The following is a 14,762-nucleotide window of genomic DNA, read 5'->3' on the forward strand; positions in this document are numbered from 1 at the left end:
AACATGAAAATCCATGCTTAGAAAGTTGTTTCATGTCACATATGCTCGACTGCACTCATTTCACTCAAAATCAATGTTCCTTGTCCAAACGTTTGCTTTATGCGTGAAAAGGCGATAGAAACAGGCTGAAGGCGCTCCTTCTGAAGGAAAGCTGTTTTCATGCACTCAGTGACTCAAAGTGTTGTTTTCCAACTCTGAACAAGTGCATATCACAATACTATGTTGAAAACTCGTTTCAGACGTGCTTTTACAGTTAAAATGACCAATATGATGAAAATGTGTTAAAAGCTCGAAAACATGAAAATCCACGCTTAGAAAGTTGTTACATGTCACATATGCTCGAATGCACTCATTTCATTCAAAATCAATGTTCCTTGTCCAACGTTTGCTTTATGCGTGAAAAGGCGATAGAAACAGGCTGAAGGCGCTCCTTCTGAAGGAAAGCTGTTTTCATGCACTCAGTGACTCAAAGTGTTGTTTTCCAACTCTGAACAAGTGCATATCACAATACTATGTTGAAAACTCGTTTCAGACGTGCTTTTACAGTTAAAATGACCAATATGATGAAAATGTGTTAAAAGCTCGAAAACATGAAAATCCACGCTTAGAAAGTTGTTACATGTCACATATGCTCGAATGCACTCATTTCACTCAAAATCAATGTTCCTTGTCAAACGTTTGCTTTATGCGTGAAAAGGCCATAGAAACAGGCTGAAGGCGCTCTTTCTGAAGGAAAGCTGTTTTCATGCACTCAGTGACACAAAGTGTTGTTTTCCCACTCTGAACAAGTGCATATCACAATACTATGTTGAAAACTCGTTTCAGACGTGCTTTTACAGTTAAAATGACCAATGTGATGAAAATGTGTTAAAAGCTCGAAAACATGAAACTCCACGCTTAGAAAGTTGTTACATGTCACATATGCTCGACTGCACTCATTTCACTCAAATTCAATGTTCCTTGTCCAACGTTTGCTTTATGCTCTGAAAAGGCGTTAGAAACAGGCTGCAGACGCTCCTGCGCTTGGAACGCTGATTTCATGCACTCGGTGACGCAAAGGGTGTTTTCCCACTCTGCACAAGTGCGTATCACAATACTATGTTGAAAACTCGTATCAGACGTGCTTTTACAGTTAAAATGACCAATATGATGAAAATGTGTTAAAAGCTCGAAAACATGAAACTCCACGCTTAGAAAGTTGTTACATGTCACATATGCTCGACTGCACTCATTTCACTCAAATTCAATGTTCCTTGTCCAACGTTTGCTTTATGCGTGAAAAGGCCATAGAAACAGGCTGAAGGCGCTCTTTCTGAAGGAAAGCTGTTTTCATGCACTCAGTGACACAAAGTGTTGTTTTCCCACTCTGAACAAGTGCATATCACAATACTATGTTGGAAACTCGTATCAGACGTGCTTTTACAGTTAAAATGACCAATATGATGAAAATGCGTTAAAAGCTCGAAAACATGAAAATCCACGCTTAGAAACTTGTTACATGTCACATATGCTCGACTGCACTCATTTCACTCAAATTCAATGTTCCTTGTCCAACGTTTGCTTTATGCTCTGAAAAGGCGTTAGAAACAGGCTGCAGACGCTCCTGCGCTTGGAACGCTGATTTCATGCACTCGGTGACGCAAAGGGTGTTTTCCCACTCTGCACAAGTGCGTATCACAATACTATGTTGAAAACTCGTTTCAGACGTGCTTTTACAGTTAAAATGACCAATATGATGAAAATGTGTTAAAAGCTCGAAAACATGAAAATCCACGCTTAGAAAGTTGTTACATGTCACATATGCTCGACTGCACTCATTTCACTCAAAATCAAGGCTACTTATAAAACGTTTGCTTTATGCGTGAAAAGGCGATAGAAACAGGCTGAAGGCGCTCCTTCTGAAGAAAAGCTGTTTTCATGCACTCAGTGACTCAAAGTGTTGTTTTCCAACTCTGAACAAGTGCATGTCAGAATACTATGTTGAAAACTCGTTTCAGATGTGCTTTTACAGTTAAAATGACAAATATGATGAAAATGTGTTAAAAGCTCGAAAACATGAAAATCCACGCTTAGAAAGTTGTTACGTCACATATGCTCGAATGCACTCATTTCACTCAAAATCAATGTTCCTTGTCCAAACGTTTGCTTTATGCGTGAAAAGGCGATAGAAACAGGCTGAAGGCGCTCCTTCTGAAGGAAAGCTGTTTTCATGCACTCAGTGACTCAAAGTGTTGTTTTCCAACTCTGAACAAGTGCATATCACAATACTATGTTGAAAACTCGTTTCAGACGTGCTTTTACAGTTAAAATGACCAATATGATGAAAATGTGTTAAAAGCTCGAAAACATGAAAATCCACGCTTAGAAAGTTGTTACATGTCACATATGCTCGAATGCACTCATTTCACTCAAAATCAATGTTCCTTGTCCAAACGTTTGCTTTATGCGTGAAAAGGCCATAGAAACAGGCTGAAGGCGCTCTTTCTGAAGGAAAGCTGTTTTCATGCACTCAGTGACACAAAGTGTTGTTTTCCCACTCTGAACAAGTGCATATCACAATACTATGTTGAAAACTCGTTTCAGACGTGCTTTTACAGTTAAAATGACCAATATGATGAAAATGTGTTAAAAGCTCGAAAACATGAAACTCCACGCTTAGAAAGTTGTTACATGTCACATATGCTCGACTGCACTCATTTCACTCAAATTCAATGTTCCTTGTCCAACGTTTGCTTTATGCTCTGAAAAGGCGTTAGAAACAGGCTGCAGACGCTCCTGCGCTTGGAACGCTGATTTCATGCACTTGGTGACGCAAAGGGTGTTTTCCCACTCTGCACAAGTGCGTATCACAATACTATGTTGAAAACTCGTTTCAGACGTGCTTTTACAGTTAAAATGACCAATATGATGAAAATGCGTTAAAAGCTCGAAAACATGAAAATCCATGCTTAGAAAGTTGTTTCATGTCACATATGCTCGACTGCACTCATTTCACTCAAAATCAATGTTCCTTGTCCAAACGTTTGCTTTATGCGTGAAAAGGCGATAGAAACAGGCTGAAGGCGCTCCTTCTGAAGGAAAGCTGTTTTCATGCACTCAGTGACTCAAAGTGTTGTTTTCCAACTCTGAACAAGTGCATATCACAATACTATGTTGAAAACTCGTTTCAGACGTGCTTTTACAGTTAAAATGACCAATATGATGAAAATGTGTTAAAAGCTCGAAAACATGAAAATCCACGCTTAGAAAGTTGTTACATGTCACATATGCTCGAATGCACTCATTTCACTCAAAATCAATGTTCCTTGTCCAAACGTTTGCTTTATGCGTGAAAAGGCGATAGAAACAGGCTGAAGGCGCTCCTTCTGAAGGAAAGCTGTTTTCATGCACTCAGTGACTCAAAGTGTTGTTTTCCAACTCTGAACAAGTGCATATCACAATACTATGTTGAAAACTCGTTTCAGACGTGCTTTTACAGTTAAAATGACCAATATGATGAAAATGTGTTAAAAGCTCGAAAACATGAAAATCCACGCTTAGAAAGTTGTTACATGTCACATATGCTCGAATGCACTCATTTCACTCAAAATCAATGTTCCTTGTCAAACGTTTGCTTTATGCGTGAAAAGGCCATAGAAACAGGCTGAAGGCGCTCTTTCTGAAGGAAAGCTGTTTTCATGCACTCAGTGACACAAAGTGTTGTTTTCCCACTCTGAACAAGTGCATATCACAATACTATGTTGAAAACTCGTTTCAGACGTGCTTTTACAGTTAAAATGACCAATGTGATGAAAATGTGTTAAAAGCTCGAAAACATGAAACTCCACGCTTAGAAAGTTGTTACATGTCACATATGCTCGACTGCACTCATTTCACTCAAATTCAATGTTCCTTGTCCAACGTTTGCTTTATGCTCTGAAAAGGCGTTAGAAACAGGCTGCAGACGCTCCTGCGCTTGGAACGCTGATTTCATGCACTCGGTGACGCAAAGGGTGTTTTCCCACTCTGCACAAGTGCGTATCACAATACTATGTTGAAAACTCGTATCAGACGTGCTTTTACAGTTAAAATGACCAATATGATGAAAATGTGTTAAAAGCTCGAAAACATGAAACTCCACGCTTAGAAAGTTGTTACATGTCACATATGCTCGACTGCACTCATTTCACTCAAATTCAATGTTCCTTGTCCAACGTTTGCTTTATGCTCTGAAAAGGCGTTAGAAACAGGCTGCAGACGCTCCTGCGCTTGGAACGCTGATTTCATGCACTCGGTGACGCAAAGGGTGTTTTCCCACTCTGAACAAGTGCATATCACAATACTATGTTGAAAACTCGTTTCAGACGTGCTTTTACAGTTAAAATGACCAATATGATAAAAATGTGTTAAAAGCTCGAAAACATGAAAATCCACGCTTAGAAAGTTGTTACATGTCACATATGCTCGACTGCACTCATTTCACTCAAAATCAATGTTCCTTGTCAAACGTTTGCTTTATGCGTGAAAAGGCCATAGAAACAGGCTGAAGGCGCTCTTTCTGAAGGAAAGCTGTTTTCATGCACTCAGTGACACAAAGTGTTGTTTTCCCACTCTGAACAAGTGCATATCACAATACTATGTTGGAAACTCGTATCAGACGTGCTTTTACAGTTAAAATGACCAATATGATGAAAATGCGTTAAAAGCTCGAAAACATGAAAATCCACGCTTAGAAAGTTGTTACATATGCTCGACTGCACTCATTTCACTCAAATTCAATGTTCCTTGTCCAACGTTTGCTTTATGCTCTGAAAAGGCGTTAGAAACAGGCTGCAGACGCTCCTGCGCTTGGAACGCTGATTTCATGCACTCGGTGATGCAAAGGGTGTTTTCCCACTCTGCACAAGTGCGTATCACAATACTATGTTGAAAACTCGTATCAGACGTGCTTTTACAGTTAAAATGACCAATATGATGAAAATGTGTTAAAAGCTCGAAAACATGAAAATCCACGCTTAGAAAGTTGTTACATGTCACATATGCTCGACTGCACTCATTTCACTCAAAATCAAGGCTACTTATAAAACGTTTGCTTTATGCGTGAAAAGGCGATAGAAACAGGCTGAAGGCGCTCCTTCTGAAGAAAAGCTGTTTTCATGCACTCAGTGACTCAAAGTGTTGTTTTCCAACTCTGAACAAGTGCATGTCAGAATACTATGTTGAAAACTCGTTTCAGATGTGCTTTTACAGTTAAAATGACCAATATGATGAAAATGTGTTAAAAGCTCGAAAACATGAAAATCCACGCTTAGAAAGTTGTTACGTCACATATGCTCGAATGCACTCATTTCACTCAAAATCAATGTTCCTTGTCCAAACGTTTGCTTTATGCGTGAAAAGGCGATAGAAACAGGCTGAAGGCGCTCCTTCTGAAGGAAAGCTGTTTTCATGCACTCAGTGACTCAAAGTGTTGTTTTCCAACTCTGAACAAGTGCATATCACAATACTATGTTGAAAACTCGTTTCAGACGTGCTTTTACAGTTAAAATGACCAATATGATGAAAATGTGTTAAAAGCTCGAAAACATGAAAATCCACGCTTAGAAAGTTGTTACATGTCACATATGCTCGAATGCACTCATTTCACTCAAAATCAATGTTCCTTGTCCAAACGTTTGCTTTATGCGTGAAAAGGCCATAGAAACAGGCTGAAGGCGCTCTTTCTGAAGGAAAGCTGTTTTCATGCACTCAGTGACACAAAGTGTTGTTTTCCCACTCTGAACAAGTGCATATCACAATACTATGTTGAAAACTCGTTTCAGACGTGCTTTTACAGTTAAAATGACCAATATGATGAAAATGTGTTAAAAGCTCGAAAACATGAAACTCCACGCTTAGAAAGTTGTTACATGTCACATATGCTCGACTGCACTCATTTCACTCAAATTCAATGTTCCTTGTCCAACGTTTGCTTTATGCTCTGAAAAGGCGTTAGAAACAGGCTGCAGACGCTCCTGCGCTTGGAACGCTGATTTCATGCACTTGGTGACGCAAAGGGTGTTTTCCCACTCTGCACAAGTGCGTATCACAATACTATGTTGAAAACTCGTTTCAGACGTGCTTTTACAGTTAAAATGACCAATATGATGAAAATGCGTTAAAAGCTCGAAAACATGAAAATCCATGCTTAGAAAGTTGTTTCATGTCACATATGCTCGACTGCACTCATTTCACTCAAAATCAATGTTCCTTGTCCAAACGTTTGCTTTATGCGTGAAAAGGCGATAGAAACAGGCTGAAGGCGCTCCTTCTGAAGGAAAGCTGTTTTCATGCACTCAGTGACTCAAAGTGTTGTTTTCCAACTCTGAACAAGTGCATATCACAATACTATGTTGAAAACTCGTTTCAGACGTGCTTTTACAGTTAAAATGACCAATATGATGAAAATGTGTTAAAAGCTCGAAAACATGAAAATCCACGCTTAGAAAGTTGTTACATGTCACATATGCTCGAATGCACTCATTTCACTCAAAATCAATGTTCCTTGTCCAAACGTTTGCTTTATGCGTGAAAAGGCGATAGAAACAGGCTGAAGGCGCTCCTTCTGAAGGAAAGCTGTTTTCATGCACTCAGTGACTCAAAGTGTTGTTTTCCAACTCTGAACAAGTGCATATCACAATACTATGTTGAAAACTCGTTTCAGACGTGCTTTTACAGTTAAAATGACCAATATGATGAAAATGTGTTAAAAGCTCGAAAACATGAAAATCCACGCTTAGAAAGTTGTTACATGTCACATATGCTCGAATGCACTCATTTCACTCAAAATCAATGTTCCTTGTCAAACGTTTGCTTTATGCGTGAAAAGGCGATAGAAACAGGCTGAAGGCGCTCTTTCTGAAGGAAAGCTGTTTTCATGCACTCAGTGACACAAAGTGTTGTTTTCCCACTCTGAACAAGTGCATATCACAATACAATGTTGAAAACTCGTTTCAGACGTGCTTTTACAGTTAAAATGACCAATGTGATGAAAATGTGTTAAAAGCTCGAAAACATGAAACTCCACGCTTAGAAAGTTGTTACATGTCACATATGCTCGACTGCACTCATTTCACTCAAATTCAATGTTCCTTGTCCAACGTTTGCTTTATGCTCTGAAAAGGCGTTAGAAACAGGCTGCAGACGCTCCTGCGCTTGGAACGCTGATTTCATGCACTCGGTGACGCAAAGGGTGTTTTCCCACTCTGCACAAGTGCGTATCACAATACTATGTTGAAAACTCGTATCAGACGTGCTTTTACAGTTAAAATGACCAATATGATGAAAATGTGTTAAAAGCTCGAAAACATGAAACTCCACGCTTAGAAAGTTGTTACATGTCACATATGCTCGACTGCACTCATTTCACTCAAATTCAATGTTCCTTGTCCAACGTTTGCTTTATGCTCTGAAAAGGCGTTAGAAACAGGCTGCAGACGCTCCTGCGCTTGGAACGCTGATTTCATGCACTCGGTGACGCAAAGGGTGTTTTCCCACTCTGAACAAGTGCATATCACAATACTATGTTGAAAACTCGTTTCAGACGTGCTTTTACAGTTAAAATGACCAATATGATAAAAATGTGTTAAAAGCTCGAAAACATGAAAATCCACGCTTAGAAAGTTGTTACATGTCACATATGCTCGACTGCACTCATTTCACTCAAAATCAATGTTCCTTGTCAAACGTTTGCTTTATGCGTGAAAAGGCCATAGAAACAGGCTGAAGGCGCTCTTTCTGAAGGAAAGCTGTTTTCATGCACTCAGTGACACAAAGTGTTGTTTTCCCACTCTGAACAAGTGCATATCACAATACTATGTTGGAAACTCGTATCAGACGTGCTTTTACAGTTAAAATGACCAATATGATGAAAATGCGTTAAAAGCTCGAAAACATGAAAATCCACGCTTAGAAAGTTGTTACATATGCTCGACTGCACTCATTTCACTCAAATTCAATGTTCCTTGTCCAACGTTTGCTTTATGCTCTGAAAAGGCGTTAGAAACAGGCTGCAGACGCTCCTGCGCTTTTAACGCTGATTTCATGCACTCGGTGACGCAAAGGGTGTTTTCCCACTCTGCACAAGTGCGTATCACAATACTATGTTGAAAACTCGTATCAGACGTGCTTTTACAGTTAAAATGACCAATATGATGAAAATGTGTTAAAAGCTCGAAAACATGAAAATCCACGCTTAGAAAGTTGTTACATGTCACATATGCTCGACTGCACTCATTTCACTCAAAATCAAGGCTACTTATAAAACGTTTGCTTTATGCGTGAAAAGGCGATAGAAACAGGCTGAAGGCGCTCCTTCTGAAGAAAAGCTGTTTTCATGCACTCAGTGACTCAAAGTGTTGTTTTCCAACTCTGAACAAGTGCATGTCAGAATACTATGTTGAAAACTCGTTTCAGATGTGCTTTTACAGTTAAAATGACCAATATGATGAAAATGTGTTAAAAGCTCGAAAACATGAAAATCCACGCTTAGAAAGTTGTTACGTCACATATGCTCGAATGCACTCATTTCACTCAAAATCAATGTTCCTTGTCCAAACGTTTGCTTTATGCGTGAAAAGGCGATAGAAACAGGCTGAAGGCGCTCCTTCTGAAGGAAAGCTGTTTTCATGCACTCAGTGACTCAAAGTGTTGTTTTCCAACGCTGAACAAGTGCATATCACAATACTATGTTGAAAACTCGTTTCAGACGTGCTTTTACAGTTAAAATGACCAATATGATGAAAATGTGTTAAAAGCTCGAAAACATGAAAATCCACGCTTAGAAAGTTGTTACATGTCACATATGCTCGAATGCACTCATTTCACTCAAAATCAATGTTCCTTGTCCAAACGTTTGCTTTATGCGTGAAAAGGCCATAGAAACAGGCTGAAGGCGCTCTTTCTGAAGGAAAGCTGTTTTCATGCACTCAGTGACACAAAGTGTTGTTTTCCCACTCTGAACAAGTGCATATCACAATACTATGTTGAAAACTCGTTTCAGACGTGCTTTTACAGTTAAAATGACCAATATGATGAAAATGTGTTAAAAGCTCGAAAACATGAAACTCCACGCTTAGAAAGTTGTTACATGTCACATATGCTCGACTGCACTCATTTCACTCAAATTCAATGTTCCTTGTCCAACGTTTGCTTTATGCTCTGAAAAGGCGTTAGAAACAGGCTGCAGACGCTCCTGCGCTTGGAACGCTGATTTCATGCACTTGGTGACGCAAAGGGTGTTTTCCCACTCTGCACAAGTGCGTATCACAATACTATGTTGAAAACTCGTTTCAGACGTGCTTTTACAGTTAAAATGACCAATATGATGAAAATGCGTTAAAAGCTCGAAAACATGAAAATCCATGCTTAGAAAGTTGTTTCATGTCACATATGCTCGACTGCACTCATTTCACTCAAATTCAATGTTCCTTGTCCAACGTTTGCTTTATGCTCTGAAAAGGCGTTAGAAACAGGCTGCAGACGCTCCTGCGCTTGGAACGCTGATTTCATGCACTCGGTGACGCAAAGGGTGTTTTCCCACTCTGCACAAGTGCGTATCACAATACTATGTTGAAAACTCGTTTCAGACGTGCTTTTACAGTTAAAATGACCAATATGATGAAAATGTGTTAAAAGCTCGAAAACATGAAAATCCACGCTTAGAAAGTTGTTACATGTCACATATGCTCGACTGCACTCATTTCACTCAAAATCAAGGCTACTTATAAAACGTTTGCTTTATGCGTGAAAAGGCGATAGAAACAGGCTGAAGGCGCTCCTTCTGAAGAAAAGCTGTTTTCATGCACTCAGTGACTCAAAGTGTTGTTTTCCAACTCTGAACAAGTGCATGTCAGAATACTATGTTGAAAACTCGTTTCAGATGTGCTTTTACAGTTAAAATGACCAATATGATGAAAATGTGTTAAAAGCTCGAAAACATGAAAATCCACGCTTAGAAAGTTGTTACGTCACATATGCTCGAATGCACTCATTTCACTCAAAATCAATGTTCCTTGTCCAAACGTTTGCTTTATGCGTGAAAAGGCGATAGAAACAGGCTGAAGGCGCTCCTTCTGAAGGAAAGCTGTTTTCATGCACTCAGTGACTCAAAGTGTTGTTTTCCAACTCTGAACAAGTGCATATCACAATACTATGTTGAAAACTCGTTTCAGACGTGCTTTTACAGTTAAAATGACCAATATGATGAAAATGTGTTAAAAGCTCGAAAACATGAAAATCCACGCTTAGAAAGTTGTTACATGTCACATATGCTCGAATGCACTCATTTCACTCAAAATCAATGTTCCTTGTCCAAACGTTTGCTTTATGCGTGAAAAGGCCATAGAAACAGGCTGAAGGCGCTCTTTCTGAAGGAAAGCTGTTTTCATGCACTCAGTGACACAAAGTGTTGTTTTCCCACTCTGAACAAGTGCATATCACAATACTATGTTGAAAACTCGTTTCAGACGTGCTTTTACAGTTAAAATGACCAATATGATGAAAATGTGTTAAAAGCTCGAAAACATGAAACTCCACGCTTAGAAAGTTGTTACATGTCACATATGCTCGACTGCACTCATTTCACTCAAATTCAATGTTCCTTGTCCAACGTTTGCTTTATGCTCTGAAAAGGCGTTAGAAACAGGCTGCAGACGCTCCTGCGCTTGGAACGCTGATTTCATGCACTTGGTGACGCAAAGGGTGTTTTCCCACTCTGCACAAGTGCGTATCACAATACTATGTTGAAAACTCGTTTCAGACGTGCTTTTACAGTTAAAATGACCAATATGATGAAAATGCGTTAAAAGCTCGAAAACATGAAAATCCATGCTTAGAAAGTTGTTTCATGTCACATATGCTCGACTGCACTCATTTCACTCAAAATCAATGTTCCTTGTCCAAACGTTTGCTTTATGCGTGAAAAGGCGATAGAAACAGGCTGAAGGCGCTCCTTCTGAAGGAAAGCTGTTTTCATGCACTCAGTGACTCAAAGTGTTGTTTTCCAACTCTGAACAAGTGCATATCACAATACTATGTTGAAAACTCGTTTCAGACGTGCTTTTACAGTTAAAATGACCAATATGATGAAAATGTGTTAAAAGCTCGAAAACATGAAAATCCACGCTTAGAAAGTTGTTACATGTCACATATGCTCGAATGCACTCATTTCACTCAAAATCAATGTTCCTTGTCAAACGTTTGCTTTATGCGTGAAAAGGCCATAGAAACAGGCTGAAGGCGCTCTTTCTGAAGGAAAGCTGTTTTCATGCACTCAGTGACACAAAGTGTTGTTTTCCCACTCTGAACAAGTGCATATCACAATACTATGTTGAAAACTCGTTTCAGACGTGCTTTTACAGTTAAAATGACCAATGTGATGAAAATGTGTTAAAAGCTCGAAAACATGAAACTCCACGCTTAGAAAGTTGTTACATGTCACATATGCTCGACTGCACTCATTTCACTCAAATTCAATGTTCCTTGTCCAACGTTTGCTTTATGCTCTGAAAAGGCGTTAGAAACAGGCTGCAGACGCTCCTGCGCTTGGAACGCTGATTTCATGCACTCGGTGACGCAAAGGGTGTTTTCCCACTCTGCACAAGTGCGTATCACAATACTATGTTGAAAACTCGTTTCAGACGTGCTTTTACAGTTAAAATGACCAATATGATGAAAATGTGTTAAAAGCTCGAAAACATGAAAATCCACGCTTAGAAAGTTGTTACATGTCACATATGCTCGACTGCACTCATTTCACTCAAAATCAAGGCTACTTATAAAACGTTTGCTTTATGCGTGAAAAGGCGATAGAAACAGGCTGAAGGCGCTCCTTCTGAAGAAAAGCTGTTTTCATGCACTCAGTGACTCAAAGTGTTGTTTTCCAACTCTGAACAAGTGCATGTCAGAATACTATGTTGAAAACTCGTTTCAGATGTGCTTTTACAGTTAAAATGACCAATATGATGAAAATGTGTTAAAAGCTCGAAAACATGAAAATCCACGCTTAGAAAGTTGTTACGTCACATATGCTCGAATGCACTCATTTCACTCAAAATCAATGTTCCTTGTCCAAACGTTTGCTTTATGCGTGAAAAGGCGATAGAAACAGGCTGAAGGCGCTCCTTCTGAAGGAAAGCTGTTTTCATGCACTCAGTGACTCAAAGTGTTGTTTTCCAACTCTGAACAAGTGCATATCACAATACTATGTTGAAAACTCGTTTCAGACGTGCTTTTACAGTTAAAATGACCAATATGATGAAAATGTGTTAAAAGCTCGAAAACATGAAAATCCACGCTTAGAAAGTTGTTACATGTCACATATGCTCGAATGCACTCATTTCACTCAAAATCAATGTTCCTTGTCCAAACGTTTGCTTTATGCGTGAAAAGGCCATAGAAACAGGCTGAAGGCGCTCTTTCTGAAGGAATGCTGTTTTCATGCACTCAGTGACACAAAGTGTTGTTTTCCCACTCTGAACAAGTGCATATCACAATACTATGTTGAAAACTCGTTTCAGACGTGCTTTTACAGTTAAAATGACCAATATGATGAAAATGTGTTAAAAGCTCGAAAACATGAAACTCCACGCTTAGAAAGTTGTTACATGTCACATATGCTCGACTGCACTCATTTCACTCAAATTCAATGTTCCTTGTCCAACGTTTGCTTTATGCTCTGAAAAGGCGTTAGAAACAGGCTGCAGACGCTCCTGCGCTTGGAACGCTGATTTCATGCACTTGGTGACGCAAAGGGTGTTTTCCCACTCTGCACAAGTGCGTATCACAATACTATGTTGAAAACTCGTTTCAGACGTGCTTTTACAGTTAAAATGACCAATATGATGAAAATGCGTTAAAAGCTCGAAAACATGAAAATCCATGCTTAGAAAGTTGTTTCATGTCACATATGCTCGACTGCACTCATTTCACTCAAAATCAATGTTCCTTGTCCAAACGTTTGCTTTATGCGTGAAAAGGCGATAGAAACAGGCTGAAGGCGCTCCTTCTGAAGGAAAGCTGTTTTCATGCACTCAGTGACTCAAAGTGTTGTTTTCCAACTCTGAACAAGTGCATATCACAATACTATGTTGAAAACTCGTTTCAGACGTGCTTTTACAGTTAAAATGACCAATATGATGAAAATGTGTTAAAAGCTCGAAAACATGAAAATCCACGCTTAGAAAGTTGTTACATGTCACATATGCTCGAATGCACTCATTTCACTCAAAATCAATGTTCCTTGTCCAAACGTTTGCTTTATGCGTGAAAAGGCGATAGAAACAGGCTGAAGGCGCTCCTTCTGAAGGAAAGCTGTTTTCATGCACTCAGTGACTCAAAGTGTTGTTTTCCAACTCTGAACAAGTGCATATCACAATACTATGTTGAAAACTCGTTTCAGACGTGCTTTTACAGTTAAAATGACCAATATGATGAAAATGTGTTAAAAGCTCGAAAACATGAAAATCCACGCTTAGAAAGTTGTTACATGTCACATATGCTCGAATGCACTCATTTCACTCAAAATCAATGTTCCTTGTCAAACGTTTGCTTTATGCGTGAAAAGGCCATAGAAACAGGCTGAAGGCGCTCTTTCTGAAGGAAAGCTGTTTTCATGCACTCAGTGACACAAAGTGTTGTTTTCCCACTCTGAACAAGTGCATATCACAATACTATGTTGAAAACTCGTTTCAGACGTGCTTTTACAGTTAAAATGACCAATGTGATGAAAATGTGTTAAAAGCTCGAAAACATGAAACTCCACGCTTAGAAAGTTGTTACATGTCACATATGCTCGACTGCACTCATTTCACTCAAATTCAATGTTCCTTGTCCAACGTTTGCTTTATGCTCTGAAAAGGCGTTAGAAACAGGCTGCAGACGCTCCTGCGCTTGGAACGCTGATTTCATGCACTCGGTGACGCAAAGGGTGTTTTCCCACTCTGCACAAGTGCGTATCACAATACTATGTTGAAAACTCGTATCAGACGTGCTTTTACAGTTAAAATGACCAATATGATGAAAATGTGTTAAAAGCTCGAAAACATGAAACTCCACGCTTAGAAAGTTGTTACATGTCACATATGCTCGACTGCACTCATTTCACTCAAATTCAATGTTCCTTGTCCAACGTTTGCTTTATGCTCTGAAAAGGCGTTAGAAACAGGCTGCAGACGCTCCTGCGCTTGGAACGCTGATTTCATGCACTCGGTGACGCAAAGGGTGTTTTCCCACTCTGAACAAGTGCATATCACAATACTATGTTGAAAACTCGTTTCAGACGTGCTTTTACAGTTAAAATGACCAATATGATAAAAATGTGTTAAAAGCTCGAAAACATGAAAATCCACGCTTAGAAAGTTGTTACATGTCACATATGCTCGACTGCACTCATTTCACTCAAAATCAATGTTCCTTGTCAAACGTTTGCTTTATGCGTGAAAAGGCCATAGAAACAGGCTGAAGGCGCTCTTTCTGAAGGAAAGCTGTTTTCATGCACTCAGTGACACAAAGTGTTGTTTTCCCACTCTGAACAAGTGCATATCACAATACTATGTTGGAAACTCGTATCAGACGTGCTTTTACAGTTAAAATGACCAATATGATGAAAATGCGTTAAAAGCTCGAAAACATGAAAATCCACGCTTAGAAAGTTGTTACATGTCACATATGCTCGACTGCACTCATTTCACTCAAATTCAATGTTCCTTGTCCAACGTTTGCTTTATGCTCTGAAAAGGCGTTAG

The sequence above is a fragment of the Neoarius graeffei genome, chromosome 3 (genome assembly GCF_027579695.1).
Source record: "Neoarius graeffei isolate fNeoGra1 chromosome 3, fNeoGra1.pri, whole genome shotgun sequence".
Taxonomy (NCBI): Eukaryota; Metazoa; Chordata; class Actinopteri; order Siluriformes; family Ariidae; genus Neoarius; species Neoarius graeffei.